The 27,199-nt window shown below is 34.3% G+C and overlaps 1 long non-coding RNA gene across 1 annotated transcript; it reads left to right on the top strand.

Moving 5' to 3' along the window:
• The first annotated feature begins 22,935 nt into the window (after positions 1–22,935).
• On the top strand, positions 22,936–26,464 carry LOC133781907 (uncharacterized). Its single transcript, XR_009870289.1, has 3 exons — positions 22,936–23,630; positions 24,759–24,827; positions 25,446–26,464. It is a non-coding gene; the product is annotated as an uncharacterized LOC133781907 (long non-coding RNA).
• Positions 26,465–27,199: the final 735 nt, after the last annotated feature.

Raw genomic sequence — 27,199 nt, 5'->3', positions numbered from 1 at the left:
TACAGGTCGGTCTTTCCCTCAAACGTTGAGACGTGAGGGATCCGAAACCCTTGGGGAAATGGAGTGTTGGAAATATGGGGAGCAAACGGCTCAAGCTCCTTGTCAAAATCTTCATATCGATCGTGCCCTTGCTCGTTTTTCAAAAGCCTAAAGGCCTTTTCAAGCTAATCAATTCTTTCTTGGACTGGGTCTGCGAGGGGTACTGTCTGGAATTGGTTATTGCTGATCACAATTCCAGGCTCGCGCCTCCGTAGGGGGTCTTGACGCCTATTCAAGCGATCCCTTAGGTCCGGATTTATCGGGTCAACATTGCCCCGACTCTGATTCAAGTGTTCTCGCAGGTCGGAGCGATTCCTGCGGCTTCCAGTATTCTTTCGACCTCGACCATGCTTGCTGACCGATCTGGTATCTCTAGAGTCGTCACTATTAAAACTCGTCGCATAGTTATTTCGAGATGGATCTCTTCCATGCCGCCTCATCTCCGCCGTGCGAGACCGAGATGTTTGACTTTTTTCTGATGGGGCGCCTCTCCGCTCCTGGAAAGCTTCCCCGTTTCCTTGTCTCCCTCCCGCACGCCTCTCGCCCTGATCTCGAACTGGTTGAGCATTCCTGCGAGGGGGTGAAGGATATCTTATAGGTGATGGAGGGAACCGTATAGGTGACGGTGGCTGCCATCCATTCCACGGCCTAGATGGTCCGGAGTTTTCCCGAGATGGGTTGGTTGCATTTGGTGTGCTCCCAGGGATTTGAGTCCAAGCCTCTGCAGGGGCTCGGTTGTTCTCAGTTTCTGGAGGTACTTCCACAGGTGGATTAACCAGGGCCCTAGCCCGAGTACTTCTCTGGGGCCTAGGGGGTGCAGATGGCTCTGCTGGTGCCGGAGGTTGTGCCGGCCTTCTTGTGGCAGCATCCTTCCGTGGACGCCCACGGGGCCTGCGGGGAGGAACGTGTACGTCCCTCGGAGGAGGGGCTTGGTTTTCACGCAGAGGTGGGGGCTGAGCCACCTACACCTCTGCGGCTATCCTTGCCAACTCCTCATTCCGTTTGTTAGCCTTTGCCAATTGCTGTTTCAGTTGCCGGTTCTCAAGTTCCACAATGGGAACATACCGCTCAGGATTGTAATACATATCCTCATCCCTTGGTGGAGCAGGTGGTCCCCGAGAATCGGAAGATTCACTTCTTTCTTCGACATCTGGATTTTCCAATGGCTGTTTCCCAGGATGTCTTGGCTAATTTTCTTCAGGAGCATTCTGAGTATTAGTGGCCATGACTTATTCAAGTACTGAATGCTTAAGACTCTCAATGAAAGCACAAAACTGTTGACGCCGTTTTTCGTCAACAGTGAAAGAAGAGCACGTAAACAATAATCAGTAATGGCCAAAAAAAAATACGGTAATACAAACGAGATTTTTTACGTGGTTCAGCAGTTAAATCTGCCTAGTCCACGAGTCTTTGTTATTAAACTTAAGATGACCTCTGAAAATTCTTCAAGGATGAATTTTCTAGAGTTTTCTTTCAAGATCACAAAAATTCGGTCCTTTACAATGGTGCATGACCTCTCTATTTATAGAGAAGATTTCATAATATTATCCCACATATTTTAGGAAGTTATTCTGTATATGCAAATAAATTAAATGGCATTAAATGCCTGCAATCCGATATACAAGGAAACGTCCCGTGAAGATCAGGGGCGTATAACTGAACAAATAATATCCCTTGATTGTAGGGGATTTATAGTAATAAGTGTAGACCGCGTCTCTTATAGATGACTCATTAGGATCTTACAGGATTCCTCTTGACTTTCGAGCAATAGCATCTCCCCGAGGCCACATGACTTCGAGCTCATACGCGCGTCAGGCTCGGAACCCTGATCCGAGGCCATCCCGAGAACAGATATACTTCGGGGTCTATCTTTCGAGCTTGTGAGGATTTCGAGGCTATCATCTTCGAAGTCATCTCTGCTTCGCAAGCTCGATGCTTCGATCTTGGACAGATTCCAAACTTTACGAGTTCGTTCATTATGAACCCAGCATTCGAGGTCATAATTCACATGACTCGAAATCTGGGTGTAACACTCTCTTTCATCTCTTTATTAAAGATAAAGATAAAGATAGAAAAACTTTAGCTAAAATATAAATGGTTTACACATTTCCCAAGGAACCAACATCTTATTCCTTTCTTGTAATAGTAATATATAAATATTATGTATACTAGAGAGAAGTGGGTTAAGATTAAATTTAATATTAAATGAGATTTATGTCATTTTATAAATTAAAATATTCTAAAATATTAATTAATATAATTTTCTTTATATCTATAAAGAAAAGGCTATAATATACATTTTTTTTTATCTCTTTACTTTATTCTTAACTTCAGTAGAGAAAATATGATTATAATTTTTCTCATTAAAAGCAACAATATATAGTATTAACTAGCCATTTTTGTATATATATGTACAAAGTAACAGCTATAATTTACATTTACATTTTATTTGTCTTTTTATCTTTATTTCTTTACTATATTCTTAACTTCAATAGAGAAAATATAATTATAATTTCTCATTAAAAGCAACAATATATAGTAATAGCTAGGCATTTTTGTATATATATGTACAAAGTAAGAGCTATAATATACATTTTCTTTTTCTTTTTATCTTTATCTCTTTACTTTATATATTTCTTAACTTCAGTAGATAAAATATGATTATAATTTTTCTCATTAAAAGTAACAATATATAGTACTAGCTAGGCATTTTTGTATATATATATATATATATATTTGCTTCTCAATGACTTAGAAGACTTTTTCCCTCTTTTATTAAAGAAATAAAACATTTTCTTATATATTCTTTATTAGCTAAAAATCAATTGTTTTACTCACTTCATAAGTAACCAATAATATACTCTTAAACAAAACATTGCGAACAGAGAAAAAAAATTAATTAAGAAGAAATACAGTCCAGGAAAAGGAACTCTTGTACAAAAAATGTGTCATTATAAGAAAAATAAAATATATTTGTAAATTATTCAAAAAATTAATATATATTTGCTTCTTAGTGACAATTTGTAACTCTCTTTCATCTCTTTATTAAAGATAAAGATAAATATAAAGATAGAAACCCTTTAGCTAATATATAAATGGTTTACACATTTCTCAAGGAACCAACATCTTATTCGTTTCTTGTAATAGTAATATATAAATATTATGTATACTAGAGAGGAGTGTGTTAAAATTTAATTTAATATTAAATGAGATTTATGTCATTTTATAAATTAAAATATTCTAAAATATTAATTAATTTAATTTTCTTTATATATATAAAGTAAAAGCTATAATATACATTTTTTTTTATCTCTTTACTTTATTCTTAACTTCAGTAGAGAAAATGTGATTATAATTTTTCTCATTAAAAGCAACAATATATGGTATTAACCAGCCATTTTTGTATATATATATATATGTACAAAGTAAAAGCTATAATTTACATTTTCTTTTTCTTTTTATCTTTTTTTCTTTACTTTATTCTTAACTTCAATAGAGAAAATATAATTATAATTTCTCATTAAAAGCAACAATATATAGTAATAGCTAGGCATTTTTGTACATATATGTACAAAGTAAGAGCTATAATATACATTTTCTTTTTCTTTTTCTTTTTATCTTTATCTCTTTACTTTATATACTTCTTAACTTCAGTAGATAAAATATGATTATAATTTTTCTCATTAAAAATAACAATATATAGTACTAGCTTCGCATTTTTGTATATATATATATTTTTGCTTCTCAATGACTTAGAAGACTCTTTCCCTCTTTTATTAAAGAAATAAAACATTTTCTTATACATTCTTTATTAGCTAAAAATCAATTGCTTTACTTACTTCATAAGTAACCAATAATATACTCTTAAACAAAACATTGCGAACAGAGAAAAAAAAAATTAATTAAGAAAAAAAAAACAGTCCATGAAAAGGAACTCTTGTACAAAAAATGTATCATTATAACAAAAACGAAATATATTTGTAAATTATTCAAAAAATTAATATATATTTGCTTTTCAGTGACAATTTGTAACTCTCTTTCATCTTTTTATTAAAGATAAAGATAAAAATAGAAAAAATTTAGCTAAAATATAAATGATTTACACATTTCCCAAGGAACCAACATCTTATTCCTTTCTTTTAATAGTAATATATAAATATTATGTATACTAAATGAGATTTATGTCATTTTATAAATTAAAATATTTTAAATATTAATTAATTTAATTTTCTTTATATATATAAAGTAAAAGCTATAATATACATTTTTTTTAACTCTTTACTTTATTCTTAACTTCAGTAGAGAAAATGTGATTATAATTTTTCTCATTAAAAGCAATAATATATGGTATTAACCAGCCATTTTTGTATATATATATATGTACAAAGTAAAAGCTATAATTTACATTTTCTTTTTCTTTTTATCTTTTTTTCTTTTTTTCTTTACTTTATTCTCAACTTCAATAGAGAAAATATAATTATAATTTCTCATTAAAAACAACAATATATAGTAATAGCTAGACATTTTTGTATATATATGTACAAAGTAAGAGCTTTAATATACATTTTCTTTTTCTTTTTATCTTTATCTCTTTACTTTATATAATTCTTAACTTCAGTAGATAAAATATGATTAAAAATTTTCTCATTAAAAGTAACAATATATAGTACTAGCTTGGCATTTTTGTATATATATATATATATTTGCTTCTCAATGATTTAGAAGACTTTTTCCCTCTTTTATTAAAGAAATAAAACATTTTCTTATATATTCTTTATTAGCTAAAAATCAATTGTTTTACTCACTTCATAAGTAACCAATAATATACTCTTAAACAAAACATTGCGAACAGAGAAAAAAAAATTATTAAGAAGAAAAACTGTCCAGGAAAAGGAACTCTTGTACAAAAAAGGTGTCATTATAAAGAAAAATGAAATATATTTGTAAATTATTCAAAAAATTAATATATATTTGCTTCTCATTGACAATTTGTAACTCTCTTTCATCTCTTTATTAAAGATAAAGATAAAGATAGAAATACTTTAGCTAAAATATAAATGGTTTACACATTTCCCAAGGAACCAACATCTTAATTATTCCATTCTTGTAATAATAATATATAAATATTATGTATACTAGAGACGAGAGTGTTAAAATTTAATTTAATATTAAATTAGATTTATGTCATTTTATAAATTAAAGTATTAATTAATTTAATTTTCTTTATATATATAAAGTAAAAGCTATAATATAATTTTTTTTATCTCTTTACTTTATTCATAACTTCAGTAGAGAAAATGTGATTATAATTTTTCTCATTAAAAGCAACAATATATGGTATTAACCAGCCATTTTTGTATATATATATATATGTATAAAGTAAAAGCTATAATTTACATTTTCTTTTTCTTTTTATCTTTTTTTCTTTACTTTATTCTTAACTTCAATAGAGAAAATATAATTATAATTTCTCCTTAAAAACAACAATATATAGTAATAGCTAGGCATTTTTGTATATATATGTACAAAGTAAGAGCTATAATATACATTTTCTTTTTCTTTTTATCTTTATCTCTTTACTTTATATACTTCTTAACTTCAGTAGATAAAATATGATTAAAAATTTTCTCATTAAAAGTAACAATATATAGTACTAGCTTGGCATTTTTGTATATATATATATATTTGCTTCTCAATGACTTAGAAGACTTTTTCCCTCTTTTATTAAAGAAATAAAACATTTTCTTATATATTCTTTATTAGCTAAAAATCAATTGCTTTACTCACTTCATAAGTAACCAATAATATACTCTTAAACAAAACATTGCGAACAGAGAAAAAAAAATAATTAAGAAGAAAAACAGTCCAGGAAAAGGAACTCTTGTACAAAAAAGGTGTCATTATAACAAAAATGAAATATATTTGTAAATTATTCAAAAAATTAATATATATTTGCTTCTCATTGACAATTTGTAACTCTCTTTCATCTCTTTATTAAAGATAAAGATAAAGATAGAAATACTTTAGCTAAAATATAAATGGTTTACACATTTCACAAGGAACCAACATCTTAATTATTCCATTCTTGTAATAATAATATATAAATATTATGTATACTAGAGACGAGAGTCTTAAAATTTAATTTAATATTAAATGAGATTTATGTCATTTTATAAATTAAAATATTCTAAAATATTAATTAATTTAATTTTCTTTATATATATAAAGTAAAAGCTATAATATAATTTTTTTTTATCTCTTTACTTTATTCATAACTTCAGTAGATAAAATATGATTTTTCTCATTAAAAGCAACAATAAATAGTATTAACTAGCCATTTTTGTATATATATATATATATATATATGTACAATGTAAAAGCTATAATTTACGTTTTCTTTTTCTTTTTATCTTTATTTCTTTACTTTATTCTTAACTTCAATAGAGAAAATATAATTATAATTTCTCATTAAAATCAACAATATATAGTAATAGTTAGGTATTTTTCTATATATATGTACAAAGTAAGAGCTATAATATACATTTTCTTTTTCTTTTTATCTTTATCTATTTACTTTATATACTTCTTAACTTTAGTAGATAAAATATGATTATAATTTTTCTCATTAAAAGTAACAATATATAGTACTAGCTTGGCATTTTTGTATATATATATATATATTTGCTTCTCAGTGACTTAGAAGACTCTTTCTCTCTTTTATTAAAGAAATAAAACATTTTTTTATACATTCTTTATTAGCTAAAAAGCAATTGCTTTACTTACTTCATAAGTAACAAATAATATACTCTTATACAAAACATTGCGAACAGAGAAAAAAAAATTAATTAAGAAGAAAAACAATCTAGGAAAAGGAACTCTTGTACAAAAAAGGTGCCATTATAACAAAAATGAAATATATTTGTAAATTATTCAAAAAATTAATATATATTTGCTTCTCAGTGACAATTTGTAACTCTCTTTCATCTCTTTATTAAAGATAAAGATAAAGATAGAAATACTTTAGCTAAAATATAAATGGTTTACACATTTCCCAAGGAACCAACATCTTATTCCTTTCTTGTAATAGTAATATATAAATATTATGTATACTAGAGATGAGTGTGTTAAGATTTAATTTAATATTAAATGAGATTTATGTCATTTTATAAATTAAAATATTCTAAAATATTAATTAATTTAATTTTCTTTATATATATAAAGTAAAAGCTATAATATACATTTTTTTTTATCTCTTTACTTTATTCTTAACCTTAGTAGAGAAAATATGATTATAATTTTTCTCATTAAAAGCAACAATATATAGTATTAGTTAGCCATTTTTGTATATATATATATACAATGTAAAAAGCTATAATTTACGTTTTCTTTTTCTTTTTATCTTTATTTCTTTACTTTATTCTTAACTTCAATAGAGAAAATATAATTATAATTTCTCATTAAAAACAACAATATATAGTAATAGCTAGGCATTTTTGTATATATATGTACAAAGTAAGAGCTATAATATACATTTTTTTCTTTTTATCTTTATCTCTTTACTTTATATATTCTTAACTTCAGTAGATAAAATATGATTATAATTTTTCTCATGAAAAGCAACAATATATAGTACTAGCTAGGCATTTTTGTATATATATATATATATATATTTGCTTCTCAATGACTTAGAAGACTCTTTCTCTCTTTTATTAAAGAAATAAAACATTTTCTTATACATTCTTTTTTAGCTAAAAATCAATTGCTTTACTTACTTCATAAGTAACCAATAGTATACTCTTAAACAAAACATTGCGAACAAAGAAAAAAAAATTCATCCGATATTTAATTTGGTTTGTCGGAATATATTTCTGCAACTCATTAGATCAAAGATTTTATAAAGAAATTTGTTACACCCAAATTTCGAGCCTTGAGAATTGTGATCACGAAAGCTGGATTTGTCAGGTGTGAGCTCGCAATATCTAGAATACGTGTTCGCAACCTAGGCGCCGAACCTACAAGCTGGTGGCAACCTCGAAGATGGGTAGCCTCGAAGTCCTTGCATGCTCGGAAGACAGAACATCGGGATACGTCCATTGTCGAGTGACCTCGGATCAAGTGGCCCGAGCTTGGCTTAAGTGTGAGCTCGGTGTTTCATTCTAAGTTGACTTTGAGAAATACAACTCGAAAGTCAACCAGAGACCTGGGCTGGTAGGATGCTGGCGATGTTGATTGCTGACTTCGAATATCTTAGTGAGTCACTTGGAGAGACGCAATCTACATTTATTGTTGTAACTTCCCTATAATAAAAGGATATTTATTAGTCAGTTATACGCCCCCTGGTCTTCAGGGGACGTTTCCTTGTATATAGGAGTTACAGGCTTTTAAATCCATTAAATTTATTAATGTAAAGGATAACTTCCCAGAGACATGTGGGATACTATCCTGAGACTTCCTCTATAAATAGAGAAGTCATGTACCTTTGTAAAGGACCGAATTTTTGTGATCTTGAGAGAAACTCTGGAGAATTCATCTCTGAAGAATTTCAAAGAATTTCCTAAGTTCTAATAACAAAGACTCGTGGACTAGGCAGAGTTAACTGCTGAACCACGTAAAAAATCCTACTTGTTTTATTGTATTTTTCTGGCCATAACTATTTATTGTTTACGTGCTCTATATTTACTATTGATGAAAAACGGCGTCAACAAAATTTTTGGCACATTAATTTAACACAATTTACCAATTAATGTATAGTAGAGTGAGAACTAAATATATTTAGTGTATGTCATATATAGATACCGATATAGATAGCATGTAGCAATTTAGTTACCTACTAAGAGAAAAAAAATGTGGACATATCACTCAATAAGTTACTATTGGTAACTAACAAATCTCATATGTTACAAAATTAGATTAATGTGTTGTAATTAAGTGAACAATAAAATATATTTTCGAACAAACTGATAGGAATAACTAAGTGGGTAACTAAACCAATTTTAATTGATTAAGGGTTTATATACACATATATATATATAGAAATATATATGAGTAAATTGCAGTTAAAATACCCAATGTTTTCAAAATATTATACTTTTACATCCAATCTTTTCTTCGACAGTAAATATACTCAATGTCTTCAAAATGTTGCATTTTTATACCCAAACTTTTTATTTGGCGGTAAATATACTCAATATTTTTAAAATATTGCACTTTTATACAAAAAAAATTTATTAGTTTGAGGAGAAATAAGAAAGTGAAAGACAAATATAGAGCTTTAATTATATTTTAAATTCTAAATTATTTTCACTTCCTAATTCTTTCTCAAAATAATAAAAAAAATCATTTAAGATTTTAAAATTAATCAAAATAATTCAAACTTATATTTTTCCTTCACTTTTTGTTTAAAAAAACTTATATTTTAAATTGATGGAAAAATATTTTTTAATTATTTTGTCTTTTGTCTTTTTTCTTTTTCTTTATATATTATATACATATCTCTATTGTGTCGAATTTATTCTTAACTTCAATACAAGAAATATGGTCCCAATTTTTATAGTCAAAAAGTACTAAGCATTATATCTTTTTTCTTTCTTTCTTTTGCTTCTAAATGACTTAACTCTTTTCCATTCTTTGACTAAAAATAGAAAATATTTTCATTCTTATTAACTTTATAGCTAAAATGCAGTATAGTTTATCCATCTCATAAGCAACCAATGTTTCTCATTCCTTTCTTGGTTCTTGATAACATTCTTTGCCTTTTTGTATATAATATATATATATATATTTATATGGTTTCAATTTCCATACAAGATTTTACAGCATTGATTTTTTTATGATGTATTGTTTACTTTAAAAATTATGATGGAAATTTTCTATATATAAATATATTATTTGATGTATTGTGTAACTCCTTTTCAAATATCTAACTTAATTATCATAAAGAGTTTGCAGTTCTTTTTTAAAAAAAGAATAGAAAACTTATTAGTAAAATTAAAATTTGTTTTGTAAAAAAGAAAGACATATGTAAAATTTAATGAAATTATTTCTCTAAATAATAATTTATATCTCATTTTTACCTTTTTATTAAAAATTAAGCTACAAGATATTCATATTCAGAGTTGGTATCCTTAAATTACAATAATTTATCCATCTCTAAGCTAGTGACCAATATAATCTTATTCCTTTTTACAATATTCACAATTATTTGTATTAAAAAGTTGAGAATTTTATTAACAAATTTAATAGTAATATATTAATATAATTACTAGGAATGAGAAACATATGAGACATGCGAAAAATCTGATGATTTTAAATTTAGATAAGATTATAATAATATTTTTAGTTTCATGTAACAATAACCAATGAAGTGATAAATACCATTCTGCTTATGTACAAAGTAAAAGCTATAATATAATTTATCTTTATCATTTTATCATTATCTCTTTACTTTATTCTTAACTTCATTAAAAGCAATAGTAAAGTAATATGCAATCGTTTTTCTTTTTATCTTATATATTCTAAATTTCATCTATTGGGAGTAATTGATTCTAATTATTCTTATGTGTAAAACCATATATTATATATGCACTTTTGTATATTAGTGTTTGCTTTCTCAATGACATAGAAGATCCTTTTTTATCTCTAATATTTTATTAAAGATATAGAAGAAATCATTCTTATGCTTATTAGCTTTAGCTTTAGTACAAATAGTTTACAAATCTCATAAGTAAGGTCAATAGTTCTCAATATTCCTGTAGCGTCCAAAATTTGCTGATAAGGCTTAGGGCTTTGATTAGCATGCCTGGAGGGCAATAAGTGATTTATTATTATATGTGAATTTGATGAGTATGTGATTAAAAATGCATGTTTAGGTGAATTAAATATGCATGTGGGCCCCGTTTGGTTATTAGGGGCATGTTTGTAATTTTAGCCCGTTGAGGGCATAAATGCAATACATGTGATATATTTGTGATGCACGATCCAAGACAGTCCTAGGGAGCGATTTAGCTAGAGAGTCACAATGGGGTCAAATACTCGGCTCGTGAGGAGCTTAGGGGTATTTCAGGAATTATTTAATAGCAGGTAGTAATTAAGTAATGGTTGGGATATGTCGGGATTAATAAGGATTTATTAGACTACTCGGGGACTTAGCAAGGTATGGAAAATGACTGAAATACCCTTGGGTTATTAAAGGATTAGGGACAAGTTAAAGGGCTATTTTGGTCATTTTGGATATAGGATGGGCTTATGTTAGGCAGCTAGGGTTATCCTTAGTCTCTAGGCATATTCTGGAAGAAAAAGAAGGGAGTAAAAATCAGATAACTCTTTTAGCTCTCTCTCTCTCTCTCTCATTCGGTTCACACTTTCTCTTGGAGGATTGGGATTCTTGGAGGAGAAAGCTTTGAATTTAAGGCTGAGAGTTGGGGAAATCAAAGCTTGGAGCAAATTACAAACAGCTGAGGGTCGAAACCATTCTTGAGGTAAGGGTCTAAGCTTGAATTCTGTTTAATCTTCCTCTATTTTGCTGAAGTTTGAGGGGTTAAAGCTTAGATAATTGAACTTGAATTATAGTAGGACTTTGGTTGGTTTTTCTGGGCTTATGTGCTGCTTAAAGTGTATTAGGATGACTATGGGACTTAATTCTGTTGTTGGGGTGTGTACGCCCTAATTTTCCCACGGGCTGTTAGCGAGCTGAGATATGGCCTAATCATGTCTACCACGTGGACATCCCCAAGACCGGAGCTGCCATCGTAAAATCCTACCTCCTTAGCTCGAGGTAACCTAAGGGTTCGCCAAGATTACTTAAGGACCGGATCTGGACTCTGAAGGCCACAGGTCGAGGGAAGCATCCAGCTCGTGGTACAAGCTAGAGTTGGAGGCTATGACCTTTTATAAAGTCAACCACGCAAGGTAAACGTGCATATATCAGACATCACGTGTCTAATATATCCCTGACTTCTCGGACACGCAGCATGAACGTGCGTATTCAGACACCCACGACTGGGTTGGGCCGTGCGGCCCATTATCCCCTTACCTATTGATTAGACCACACTTCATGTGTCAGGTTTTAGGAATTAATCATGAATGTCACAGAGTTGACATGATAGGTAAGAAGGTCACGGGATGACCTTCTTACCAACTCCCAGGTGCCCTCTCCTATAAATATGGAGACCCTGGGAGTTGCAAAGGGTTGGATTCTATTATGTAAGAAATACCCTGTAAAAGAATACCAAGCATATAGCAATAATATTGACTGGTGGAGTAGAAGGATTTTAACCTTTGAACCACCTAAAACGTAATTGTGTCACCAGCTCATTTCCAAAAGATCATTCATCTATTTCGGTTCAACATAAGCACTAATCCCTTCCTCTTATTTTCTTAATTACCTGTTGGCGAAGAACCGCGTCAACAGGGTACGTTTGGGATGATTTCCAGGGGAGTTAGCTTGTAAAAATTGCATGGAATTTCTGGGTTTCGGGGTTGAGTCGCGGCCCTATTCATCAGTGCCGCGACCCGCTTGAGTTTATAGGCTAGTGGGGCTTCGTGAAATTTCCCAGGCGCCGCGGCGCAAGGTTTGGGCACCGCGGCCCTATGCTGGCAGATGTGAGGCAATTTTTCCTCTGTCTTGGGGCGCGCCAAGGCGCTTAAGGGAGGCTGATCCGCGGCCCAAAAGTGGATTTTTGGAAAAATGAGGATTTTTAGCTCAGGAACTTGAACGCTAAAGCTCGGGAAGGTTTCTACTACCCAGTTTGGTAGAAACCAAGGTCCCAGAGGTTAGAATTATGACTCGAAACTATTTAATGGATTAGAATGAGATGGTTGATTATTGTTCATGCTGTGACTAGGATTTCTTCAAGGCTCGGGTTAGAGGACTGTGCTCATGATCGTGGTGCACGGATAGCTCGGGACACAGGTAAGAAAACTGTTGTGCCCGTAGAGCAGGGTGAGGCCCTATAGTTTGTGTTGCGGGGCACAACCCTATTTGATTGTGTTGCAGGGGGTAGCCCCATTGATTGTTCCTGTGCATGTTTAAGTATTTGTTTAGTTACACTATATGTGCATATATGTGATTGAACGGCATGAGCCGGGAATGGCGAGGGCCGAGAACGGCGAGGGCTGGGAAAAAAAAAGGTCGAGTACGGCGAGGGGTCGGGAGCAGCATTTAGCACGCGGAGTGTGAGTTTCCAGGGCAATACCCTATAGAATACCTGGGATATCCTTACAGTGTAGACTATGAACCTAGGGCCTGGTAAAGCACCTGGGATGGCATGGCCATATGTGTTTAGCCTGTTGGCGGCTTGAATAAATGTTGAATGATAAATATGTATATGTTATCTACTTGTGAGGGTTTTCTTGCTGGGCTTCGGCTCACGGGTGCTCTATGGTGCAGGGAAGGGCAAGGGGAAAGTCGACCAACCATGAGTACGGAGAGCGAGAAATGGCGTGTACATGTTTGGCCTGCCTGGCTGCCACGACCAGGGGTATTTTGGGAAATGGTTGCACTAAACCTAGATTTTGTCGTTTAGCCGACTTTAGTTATATATTTTAGTTGTAAATATTTCTAAACAGTATTTTGGGATCCCAAATGTTAAACGCTTTATAATTTTCAGCAAATGGTTTATTTTCAAGTTTATGACTCTAATTATGGTTTAATTACACTTTTGCCTTAAAACCTAGATTAGCGAGTTAATTGAACGTTTTAAATTCACTTAGTAACGGCTCTAAGGAAGTAGGGCGTTACAATTCCTGTCTTGTTTTTTATATTATTAAGTAACTCATTTATATTTTCTTACTTTCTTATTTTAATAAGAAAGTGAGTGCAAATATGATATACAAGTACCAAGACTCCTTCGTCCAAGATTTCTCCAAGAACTTAGCTTTTCCAAGAATCCCTCTCTTTCCTTTGTCTTGTCTTCTGACATGGTTTCCATCGATTGGAAAGTTTCAGAGTTCTATTGGTGTTCAATGGTAGTTTCTTCAAGGTTGGGTTGCAATGGCTTCTAGTTCTGGTTCCATTACAGATTTGGCAGAGAGATATGCTCAAATTACGTTGGAGGAGGAAGCATCTGAAGGGCTTCTATATGAGGCGACTACTGAGGAGGATGGGGTCGGCACCCAGTGGTGTTTGGTTGGAAAATTCTTGACAAATAGGGTCATCGATTTTGATATTATGCAACATATGGTTGCATCTCTATGGAGGTCAAGAAAAGGAATGCTTGTGAAAGAAATCAGCCACAATCTCTACTTGTTTCAGTTTTATCATGAAGTAGATATTCAAAGGGTAATCGACGGCAGTCCTTGGACATTTAATAGGATGTAGTTGGTCTTCGAACGATTACTACAAGGGGAAGACCCAAAAGATTTGATCTTGAACAAGTTGGATCTTTGGGTGCAAATCCATGATCTTTAGCCTGGGTTCATGTCCGAACGGGTGGCCAAGGATATTGGGAATACAATTGGCACATTTTTGGCATCTGATGCATCTAATTTTATAGGAGTATGGGGGGATTTTTTCAGAATTAGAGTCACCATTGACATTGAGAAGCCTCTCAAACAGAAAATGAAGATTTCTAAATCGGGATCTTCAGAATTCTGGGTTAACTTTAAGTATGAAAGGGTTCCAACCTTTTGTTTCATCTGTGGATTGATAGGGCATTCTGAGAAATTTTGTGACAGGTTGTTTGATCATCCCATGAAGAAGCTAGAAAAATCATATGGTGCTTGGATGAGAGCTCCTCCCCGATGACATAATCATTTCATTGGAGCTAAGTGGTTACGCTCTAGCCACGCCTTTCCATCAGATGAAGACAACAAGATTCCATGGGTGGAACAAAGAATTCAACCAATTTGTAAGATCAACGGGCACCTAGAAGAGGTTGTGTCGTTCATGGACGAGGAAGAGGCTGCACGGCGAGAAAGGATAGGACTTCATGTCAAGGCTTAAGGCAGGGTTGTCATCGTATTGATAATCTAGGTAAAGCTCTTCAACAGTATAGTTCCCAAATTAATCAGTTATGTGTGACAGAGACTAAGAGGAGAAGACAAGATGACCCGGGGTGCGTAAAAGGGGCAAATTTTAATATAGAAGGTGAGCACAGCGAAGGAGGAAGGGTGATAATCCAATCTAGGGTGGGCCTTGATTTTGGGGCTCACCATCAACCATGACTACCTTAAGTTGGAACTGTCGTGGGCTTGGGAACCCATGGACCATTCAGTTCCTTAAGGAGATTGTTTCTCAAAAGCGTCCTAAGTTCATCTTTCTTTGTGAAACGCTATGTTCAAGGGTTAAAATTGATAGTCCGGCTCATTTAGTGGATTATGAAGGTGTATTTTCGATTGAAGCACAAAGTAGAAGTGGTGGTTTAGCCATGATATGGAAAGACAAGGATGATCTGTCTATTCTTAGTTTCTCCCAACATCATATTGATTCCTTGGTTTGCTTACCAGGGTATCATCCTTATCGGTTAACTGGATTTTATGGAGAGCCTAATCACACTAAGAGGATAATCACTTGGGACCTACTCCGTACGCTTCATGAGGATCAAAATGAGCCTTGGTGTATCATTAGGGACTTTAACAATGTTCTTAACAGAGATGATAAGAAGGGTGGTGATAATTACCCTTGGTGGTTGATTCACGGTTTTCAACAGGTGGTTCATGAGTGTGGTTTAATGGATTTGGACCTTGTGGTCATCAATTCACTTGGGAGAGAGGTCGTGGTACGATGGGTTGGATGGAAATTTTACTGGATAGGGCTTTGGTGTCTCAAGAGTGGATTGACTTCTTCTCAGAGGTTAGGTTGACAAACTTAGGGGTCTCCTCCTCAGATCATAGTCTGCTCTTATTGGAGCCTGTTAAGCAGTACAAATTGAGACCTAAGTTTAAATTCAGATTTGAAAATACTTGGACATTGGATGCTATGTGTCGTCATATAGTCGAGGAGACCTGGAAGAAAGCATCTCAAGCTGATGTTTATGGTAAGTTACAGATTTGTATTGCTGCTTTATCGTCCTGGGGCAGGGAGACTAATGGTAAGTTCAAAAGCAAGCTGCAAAAATATCAAATGGAGCTTAACAGCTTCAAGCATAGAACAGATATAGTTGGTCTCAATTAGTATAAAGAAGCCTATCAGAACTTATTTCACACTCTTCATCAGTAGGAAGTCTACTGGAGGCAGAGGGCTAAGCAATTTTGGCTTCATTCTGGGGACCATAATAGCAAATATTTTCATGCTATGGCTAGTCGTAGGCATCGAAATAATCTGTTTCTGAACTTAAAGAATGTTGAGGGTGTATTGGTAGACTGGGACTCGGGGTTAGACAGCTTGATACTTGATTATTTTGATAGCATTTTCAAAGCTTCAGATTCAGAGTGGTGTGAGCTTGTGGAGCTTATTCATCCGAGTATAACTGATGCCCAGAATATTAAGCTTCTTAAAGATGTTACTGAAGAAGAGGTCAAACAGGTAGTCTTCCAAATGCACGCAGATAAGGCTCCGGGTCTTGATGGTCTAAACCCGGTCTTTTACCAACAGTATTGGAGCATAGTTGGCAATGAGGTGGTAGCGGTGGTTTGTGATTTCTTTCGCAGGGGTGTTCTGTCTCCCTCCTTTAATGCCACCAATGTTGTTTTAATTGCGAAGAAGAATCAGGCCGAAGTTATGGGAGATTTATGCACCATCTCGCTTTGTAATGTCCTTTATAAATTCATTTCCAAGGTGATGGCTAACAGACTTAAACCTTTATTATCCTTTGTGATTTCTGATAATCAAAGTGCATTCATCTCTCATAGGTTAATCACTGACAATATTTTGATTTCTTTTGAGGTTCTCCATTATTTGAAGTGAAAATCTCAAGGAGAGGACAGATATATGGCAATCAAGTTGGTCATGAGCAAAGCTTATGAGCATGTGGAGTGGTCCTACTTGAAAGCAATGATGGCAAGACTAGGCTTTAGCCCCCATTGGATTCATCTGGTTATGCAATGCCTCTATTTCGTTCGATATATGGTGGTGTCGGGGGATAAAGAGTTGGGGCCTATCATTCTATCTCGGGGTCTGCGACAAGGTGACCCCATTTCACCTTACCTATTACTAATTTGTTTTGAAGGCCTCTCGAAGCTTATCACTCATTTTGGCAATCGAGGTTGGCTTCATGGTTGTCGAGTAGCGCGGGGAGCTCCTGTGGTATCTCATTTATATTTTGCCGATGATAGTTACTTGTACTGTCGTGCATCAGAGGAAGAAGCTACCAAGATTAACCTGCTGCTTACGTTGTTTGAAAAAGGCTCGGGTCAGCAAGTTAATCTTACTAAATCTTCTGTTTTTTTTCAGTACAAACACTCCTACTGAGTCTAGAATGAGGATTTGCCAAAAATTGGATATTTTGGAGGCAGGTTCGAGTAGCTTTTACTTGGGTCTTCCTAACATGTTGGGCAGAAACAAAACGACGATGTTAGGTTTCTTAAAGGAGAGACTTTGGCAGAGGATAGAAGGTTGGGGAGGAAAGTTATTGTCTCGAGCAGGTAAGGAAGTTCTCATCAAATCTGTGGCGCAAGCCTTGCCTCCTATGCTATGAACGTTTTCCTTCTGCCTCTAGAGCTTTGCCATGACATTGAGGTCAGAATGAATTGATTTTGGTGGTCTAACTCGTCTAAGAAGAGGAAAAGTATTCGTTGGATGTTTTGGAATAGGCTAACTAAGTCAAAAATAGCTGGAGGTATGGGATTTCGTAGCATTCGCGACTTCAATCTTGCCCTCCTAAGTAAGCAAGGTTGGAGATTTATAAGTAATCATGACAGTTTGGTGAGTAGGATTTTCAAGGCCCGTTATTTTCCTAACTGCTCTTTTTTGGAGGCTGGTCTAAGGAGGAATCCGAGCTTTGTCTGGAGGAGCATCTTTGAAGCTCAAGATTTGGTGCGGCAGGGGGTTAGGAAAAGGATTGGGCTGGGTTCCCAAGTGTCTATCATGCATGACCCTTGGCTTCCGGATGATCATAATCCTTTTTTTTCCTCTAATCATCCAACTCTTGAAGGTAAACAAGTCTCTAGTTTATTGATGGTGGGAGATAAGGCTTGGGATGTGGATGTTCTTAATGACTTGTTTAATGACAAGGATAGAGCACTAATTTCTAATATCCCTTTGAGTGTGAACTTTGAGTAGGATATTTGGCATTGGTCCAAAGATGCTTCGAGTATATTAACAGTGAAGAGCGCTTACAATTTTCTGAAATGCTTGAATGGTCAATGGATTATAGAAAACAATTCTGGTTTCTGGCATAAGTTATGGCAGCTAAAGATACCACCTAAGGTTCACAACTTCATTTGGCGAGCTGCTAGTAGGTGCCTCCTAATGCGAGTAGAACTGCACTTGAAACATATGGTTGTGGAAGTTGAGTGCCCTGTGTGTAAGTTGGCCCCTGAAACCATTTTTCATGCTTTAGTTGATTGTTATTTTGCCAAAGCTTGCTGGAAAAATTTGCAACTGGATATTCTAACTGACATTAATGTCAGTTTCACTAGCTTGTTGTGTAAAGCTCTCACTCATAAGTCTAGTCCAGATGTGGCTACTATTACCATGACTTGTTGGGCTATCTGGAAAGCCAGGAATGACCTGGTTTGGAAGCATTTGAAGTCTTCGGTTGACCAAGTCTTATCTATAAGCAAGTCCTGTCTTCATCAGTGGTTAGAAGCTTAATAGCATTTACCTCCATCTCAAATTGCTCGGTGGGGAAGTGAATGCGAGGAGCGTTGGACTAAACCTCACAATGGAATGATGAAGATCAATGTTGATGTGTTTGTTCATGAAACTGAGATTAGGTTCAGTTTCAATTGTGTGGCTAGGGATAGCAATGATTTTTTCCTTAAAGCGTTGTGTGGTCGAAGGAGAGGCAAAGTTACTGTTGTTTTGGGTGAGGCTCTCGGTTGGATTAAATGGAAAGACTGGGCAAATGTCAAAATTGAGTCTGACTATCTAGTTGTAGTGCATGCTATTCAACATAACGTACAGATGCTTTCGCCTTTAGGCCTCGTTATTTCTGACTGTTGTAGTTTTCTTTCTGATCTGAAGAATGTCTCTGTCTACTTTGTAAAACGATCCACAAATCAGGTGGCTCACATTTTAGTTACAACGCCTGATTTCCCGCTCTTTGTATTCTTTCTCATGAGCATCTTCATGCTCTGTGTAACTCTTTGTTATTAGCTTATTTGGCTTAGCAATAATATCTTGTTTTCTTAAAAAAAAACAATCAACAATAAGTAAAAGTATATATTTTTTTTATAAATAAGTGATAATCACACTTTATTCCCTACATAACAAGTTAAAGTAATGTACTTTCTTTTTCTTTATATCTTATATACATATCTCTATTGTGTCTAATTTATTCTTAACTTCAACACAAGAAATATGGTCCCAATTTTTATGGTAAAAAAGTACTAAGCATTATATATTTTTTCTCTAAAGATAGAAAACATTTTCATTCTTATTAACTTTATAGCTAAAATGCAGTATAGTTTACCCATCTCATAAGCAACTAATGTTTCTCATTCCTTTCTTGGTTCTTGATAACATTCTTTGCCTTTTTGTATAATATATATATATATATTTATATGGTTTCAATTTCCATACAAGATTTTACAGCATTAATATTTTTACGATGTATTGTTTACTTTGAAAATTACGATGGAAATTTTCTATATAAAAATATATTATTTGATGTATTGTGTAACTCCTTTTCAAATATCTAACTTAATTATCATAAAGAGTTTGCAGTTTTTTTTAAAAGAATAGAAAACTTATTAAAATTAAAAAAAAAATTTGTAAAATAGAAATAGACATATGTAAAATTTAATGAAATTATTTCTCTAAATAATAATTTATATCTCATTTTTACATTTTTATTAAAAATTAAGCTACAAGACATTCATATTCAGAGTTGGTAGCCTTAAATTACAATAATTTATCCATCTCTAAGCTAGTGACCAACATAATCTTATTCCTTTTTACAATATTCACAATTATTTGTATTAAAAAGTTGAGAATTTTATTAACAAATTTAATAATAATATATTGATATAATTACTAGGTATTGAACTAGTTTGTCGAACAACTAATAACATATGAAACATACGAAAAATCTGATGATCTTAAATTTAGATAAGATTATAATAATATTTCTAGTTTCATGTAACAATAATCAATGAAGCGATAAATACAATTCTGCTTATATACAAAGTAAAAGCTATAATATAATTTATCTTTTTCATTTTATCTTTATCTCTTTACTTTATTTTTAACTTCATTAAAAGCAATAACAAAGTAATATGCAATCATTTTTCTTTTTATTTTTATCTTATATATTCTTAACTTCATCTATTGGGAGTAATTGATTCTAATTTTTCTTATGTGTAAAACCATATATTATATATGCACTTCCGTATATTAGCGTTTGCTTTCTCAATGACTTAGAAGATCCTTTTTTATCTCTAATATTTTATTAAAGATATAGAAGAAATCGTTCTTATTCTTATTAGCTTTAGCTTTAGTACAAATAGTTTACAAATCTCATAAGTAAGGCCAATAGTTCTCAATATTCCTCTCTTGTTTTTGATATTATTAAGTAACTCATTACATTTTCTTACTTTCTTATTTTAATAAGAAAGTAAGAAAATAACTATTAAAAGTGCAAATATGATATATAACATAAAAAGCTTCAATAAAAAAATAATTAATTATACATAGGAGTGGGGTACAATTCAAAACGCATAAAATGTGCAAGTGAAACAAAAATAATTAAAAATGGGAATGCCATCTCATCTAGTTTATTAAATTGCATATATATATATATATATATGGAAGGCTTCTCAATGGTTACTACCCATAGATGGGTACTAAAAATTATGTTGATGCGGCAACATAGTGACTTGGTATAGCAAGTCACCATCAGGTAAATATTTTTTTTCTACATTAATTTCGAATTTAGTAAAGGTGGGAATGAGAATCTTAAACCCTTCCTATGTTTGGTTCAAATTTTAAGGAGGTAAAGTTAATAATTTGTGTGGGCCCCACATGTATTTTAAGGGTAAAATGAACCATTTTGTACACAAGAGTTTAATAATTACATTCATCCTAAGTCCCTCTACACTTTCCAAGGCAACTCAACTACTCAAAACAAACACCCCCTTAGAGTCACCAAAAAACAGGGGGTTTCTTGGTCCTCGAGCTCAAGCTCGACAGAATCCACCAATTAGGTTTCTTTTCACTTGGAGTCTCATTACTTAAGGAAATCTTAATCATCTAATGATATACTATTTTCCTTTTCTATTCAGGCGATATGGATTCGGACCTGGACAATCTCTTGGGGAAGCCTCCTAAGGCCCGAGGTACTAAGCAATGACGCGCCACCTCAAAGAAAGGTGCCCCTCCTTCGAAGTCTGCGAAGGTTGCAGAGGGTTCCTCTCCCTCGAAGCCTGTCTCAAGCCCAAGCCCCAAGCTCCGGACTCTTCGGATATGGCTGGTGGCACTACACTCGCGGCCTCGAAGGCAATCACTATCGAGCCTCCGGCTACCATGCCACCTCCTCAACTGAATAAGTCTCCTCGTCCTCCTCCTCGCCTAGTCTCTGCTGGAAACAAAGGCAAAAATGTTGTGCCTCCTTCGATTCCCAACCCTGTGGGTGCTCCAACCCCGACCATGATCTGACAACTTGTGGCCTTATCCCATATGTGGGAATACCCCCTGGAAAACGTGGTCGGGACCCTAGGGACCAATCTATGCTTGGACCTGTTGTCTTGGGCAGGCCAGTCTTGTAGCAACCTCGACGCCAATGTATGGCAATTTTTGAGGGGGAAAACCCCACACACTTTATTGATCAGACTATGGAGCTCAGGGTTTCGGTAAGTCTGTTTCATTTGACTTTTACTTCCTTGAATTCTTGTTAATTTTCTAACTATTGTAACCTTATGTTTCAGACTCTTCTTGGTATCCTATGCCATTGCTCTCTTTTCTCCTCGAAAATGGCGGTGGCCGAGACCCTGGTTTATGACACAAACCAGGCTCGAATCTGTGTTGAGGACAATTTGAAGGAGGCCAAGGGAGGCCATGTAACACCCCACATCATTATGGCTGCTTCCTGGAATGACGACTGACCCTACAAACCAACACGAGTCTTTCCAGCATGCTTTGTCCTCATTCGCACGCTTCCTGGGAAAACTTCCCAGGGTCACCCATCATGAGATTGCTCCAGACCAAGCACGCTTAACTTTGGAGTTCTCAAGTGATAGGCTACCTAAAAGAATATGCATCTTGTTGGCATAGGTAGTACCCATCAATCCATTTAAGCCATCTTCAACTGTGTAGTCCCATACCTACACAGAATCATCACACTTGACCTTCCCCAGGCGATGTGGGATTGCACAACTTTTTACCCGATCTTTCTGTAATATCCGTTTTCTCGAAAGGGTCATTTTGTAATTTCGCCACTGAGAGTATTCTGTCATTTTACATATTTATGGGTTTAGGTATGTATGGATTCCAATGATAACAAAGATTCTCGATTTCTTATGTTTGGGAATCTAGAATGAGATTCAAATCTCGGCATGTGCATAATGCCTAATAAATAATTAATTACGTGAGTTAATTTAATTATTTATTTATGTTGTGAATGTTATTATTATTACGAGCATAATAATATTAATAACATGATATGAATTCATTTTATTTCATTATACGGTTTATTGCATTATTATTTAAATTGATTAAATAATGGTAATTGCATGTAATTATGAAATGACCATAATGTCCCTGTGTTTGAATTTAGTTGAGGGGCATTTAAATGACATTAGAATATGATTTCAAATGCAATTAACTGATTAAATTCGAAATTTAAATCAGCTTCCTTAAGCATAGGGTTAGAATCGATCAACAAAAACCAAGTGGTTAAGCCTTCGTTTCTTTTTGTTTAGGCACGATTTAGAGGACCTCTCAACAGTTCAAAATCGTGGGAAGAGAGGGAGAGTCGCACTAGTGGAAGAAAATAGACATTCTTGAATTTTTCTAGAGAGAGAAAGGGAGAATTCGGGTTTGAGAGCTCTAGGAAATTTCTGGGTGGTTTTGAGTGTTTGAAATATCTTTCCTATGATCTAAAGAACGTTTTTGACGTGACAAAAGGGGCTAGAAGGGTTGTTTTCAAAAATCACAAGTTTTCACCATTAAAGTGGGTGTTCTTGAATAATTTCGAATCTAAGAGAACATGGGAGGTTCCGGGTTTGTTTGAAGTGTTTAGAAAGCTTAGAGGGACCCTAAGAGGTGTTTTGGACGTGAAGAAACAGATCAAAAATGCTCTGAAACAAAATCTTGTATTTTGACCACCATTTTTGGCGGTACACCGGCGACGGGGAAGACAACCATGATCCGGCCATCATGGGTCGATTTTCTTGAGCTTCAAGGGTTATTTGAGGTGCTGGGATCTTTGGGAACAAATTCCAACCGGTTTGGAGTGTCAAAAACAAGTAGAAAGAGGTGTTAGAATCTTGCCGGCGACGGAGAAGAAGAAGATTCCGGCGATGCTCCGGCGAACCCGATCTGGGTATTTATGGAGGTTTTTTCTTTGATTTTTGAATCCTAAAAATTAGTATATTAATTTTAGAGCATTTTCCAAGTGGTTTGGTATTTTTCTGATTTTTCTTTGAATTACTATGATTTATTTAAGTTTAAATAAAGATTAATTATGAAAAATATTTTTATTGTTCAGAAAAATATGATTTTATGTTTCAATGATATCTGTATTATTTAGAATGGCTTTGTATGTTTAGATTTAATTTTTGATCGTATTTTATAATTTTCTTCAATTATTTGCTTTTAAATATGTGATTTAAGAAAATAAATGTGAAAAAAATTATTTTAAGTATTCTAAAAATTCTGAGAATTTTTTTATATGTTTAAAATGAGATTCTAAGGTTCTCTGTAATTTTATTTCGAATTTGTATCATTTATGTAATTTTCATGATTTATTTGGCTTATGTTATATTTTAAATATAAAAAAATATTAATGCTACTGTTCTGAACCCTGGGTAAATTTTTATGTGTTACTGTAGGGTGTAGAAACTGATCTGTATAGTTAGATTCTATTTTTAATCAGTTATAAATTTTTCTTTAATTAATTAGTTTTTCTATAAAATTAATTAAGAAAAAATAGTTATTTTGCCCACAAAATTCTAAAATAATTTTTGTAAGTTTATTTTGGATTTTTAAACAGTTCTATATGTTAGTTTGATTTTTAGGCTTGGTTCTGTATTTATTTATATTATTTGGGTTTTATTTGAGAAATTGAGGGAAAATAATTTATAAATGTTAAAAATTATTTTTCTAGTCGTATATGAGAATTTTCTGATTATTCAGGGTTCTGGAAAATTTATTTATTAAATTTTGTTGTCATATGATAATTTTTATAAAATTATTGAGTCTTTAATGTAATTATGATATTAAAGGGTATTTTGGTAATTTTCACATAAAAAGTAATTATATGAATTCATGCGATATGTTAGAAACATCATTGTTTGTGTATGTGACATGATGGTTTGAACCTTTTGTGGAAAATTGTTTTAATTTACGTGTCATGCATGTTAAAATGACATAGTAAAATTATTTTGATAATTAAGGTTTCGAAATAAAACCTTAACGCCTATTTTATTTTTCCTAAATTTTCGCTGTGTAATTGGACGTCTAGGAGCTAGCGGTCATCGAGGTGACGCAGCAAGTGGTTCGAGACACGTCAGCGGAAAACGCATTGTTTAAGGTAAGAAGAGTGGACATCTGCGCACAGGGTGTACGTTATGCATACAACATTGTTTTCTTATTTGTTTAACTATGTAATTATATTTGTGACTTGAATTGTTGCATTAGGTTAACTAGCAAGAGGATAGTGCTAGGGATTTTAGTTAGTATACATGCTTAGATGATAGAGTAGGCGTGCTACTAGATTTTAGCTGCTTGTGTGAGTATAGCACTTGCAGGAATTATCTTGGGTGTGTATAACTCAGGATAATAGGATGCCACCACGGAACTGCTGAGTGTGAGTACAGCGCAGGCAGGGCAACGATGTCTCGAGGGAACGGCCGAGTGTGAGTACAGCGCAGGCTAGACTATGTGCCACCGTGGGAATGCCGAGTGTGAGTACAGCGCAGGCAAGGCAGATTACATTTCATGTCCGATCAACATGACTTGTTAGTATTTATGTGTGTGAGTGTAACTCGCATTATGTTAGTGTGATATGGTGTTTATATATCACACGATGATTATTGTGCTTATGATGTTTAGTTATGTTTAGTTGAAAGTTTATGTTTCTTGGTTTGGGGAGTTATGTCCTACATAGCTCTTCTTACTGGGCGTTAGCTCACGGGTACTCTGTGTGCAGGTAAAGGCAAAGCAAAGCAGTGAGTGGTGCGGGCTCAAGGCATGGACGAAACATGTTAGAGGCTGGGCTCCAGTTATTTTATGTTTTTAGAAATAAATGTTATGTTTTTAAATTTTCAGACTTGAATGGTTATTTTCTTTATGTTTTGTTATTAAACCTAGCGTCCAACATTTTTATTTTTAAAATAATGAGATCTCATTGTCTGCTTAAATTTTAAATAAATATGTTCTCTTAGTGTCTTAAAGTATTTATTGTTTATTATTTTTAAATGGACTCCCTAAGTAACGTCTCGGGAAATCGGGGCGTTACAGTATGGTATCAGAGAAAAACGGTCCTAAAGAATCTGTGGTAAGCCCTAACATGTAAAGTTCATCGCCAAGGGACGAGCTCGACTCACTGTACCATTATGTGACGCCCCACATCACTATGGCTGCTTTATGGAATGACGACTAGCCCTACAAACCAAGACAAGTCTTTCCAGCGTGCTTTGTCCTCACTCGCACACTTCTTGGGAAAACTTCCCAGGAGGTCACCCATCCCTAGATTACTCCAGGCCAAGCACGCTTAACCATGGAGTTCTCAAGTGATGGGCTACCGAAAAGAAGATGCACCTTCCTGATATAGGTAGTACCCATCAATCCATTTAAGCCCTCTTCAACTGTGTAGTCCCATACCTACACAGTCGTAGAATCATTACACTTGACCTTCCCCAGGCGGTGTGGGATTGCACAGCTTACCCGGTCTTTCCCCTTACGGATCACGGGATTTTGACTGTCACAATCACCCCCCCTTACGAGCCCGACGTCCCCGTCGACCACACTTCCGGCTGGGTCAAGGCTCTGATACCATTATGTGACGCCCCACATCACTATGGCTGCTTTCTGGAATGACGACTAGCCCTACAAACCAAGACAAGTCTTTCCAGCGTGCTTTGTCCTCACTCGCACATTTCCTGGGAAAACTTCCCAGGAGGTCACCCATCCCTAGATTACTCCAGGCCAAGCACGCTTAACCATGGAGTTCTCAAGTGATGGGCTACCAAAAAGAAGATGCACCTTCCTGATATAGGTAGTACCCATCAATCCATTTAAGCCCTCTTCAACTGTGTAGTCCCATACCTACACAGTCTTAGAATCATTACACTTGACCTTCCCCAAGCGGTGTGGGATTGCACAGCTTACCCGGTCTTTCCCCTTACGGATCACGGGATTTTGACTGTCACAATTTCCCCATGTTGATCATGGGATTTTGACTATCACACTCATCCTCCCTTAAGGGTTCGACGTCCCCGTCAGCCACACTTCTGGCTGAGTCAAGGCTCTGATAGTATTTGTAACGTCCCACATCACTATGGTTGCTTCCTGGAATGACGACTGGCCCTGCAAACCAACACGAGTATTTCCAGCGTGCTTTGTCCTCACTCGCACGCTTCCTAGAAAAACTCCCAAGAGGTCACCCATCATGAGATTGCTCCAGATTACTACAGGTCAAGCACTCTTAACTTTGGAGTTCTCAAGTGATGGGCTACCGAAAAGAAGATGGGTGACCTCTTGGGAAGTTTTCCTAGGAAGTGTGCGAGTGAGGACAAAGCAAATGCTGGAAAGACTCATGTTGATTTGCTGGGTTAGTCGTCATTTAAGGAAGCAATCATAGTGACGTGGGGCGTTACAGGCCAGGCCAAAGTTAAGGAGGTGGAGCTGAAGCATCAAAAGGTCCGAGAGGCCGAAGCCAAGTTTGAGGATGCCCTCAAAGTT

This window comes from Humulus lupulus, chromosome 6 (genome assembly GCF_963169125.1).
Source record: "Humulus lupulus chromosome 6, drHumLupu1.1, whole genome shotgun sequence".
Lineage (NCBI taxonomy): Eukaryota > Viridiplantae > Streptophyta > Magnoliopsida > Rosales > Cannabaceae > Humulus > Humulus lupulus.
This window is presented reverse-complemented; position numbering and strand designations above follow the sequence as displayed.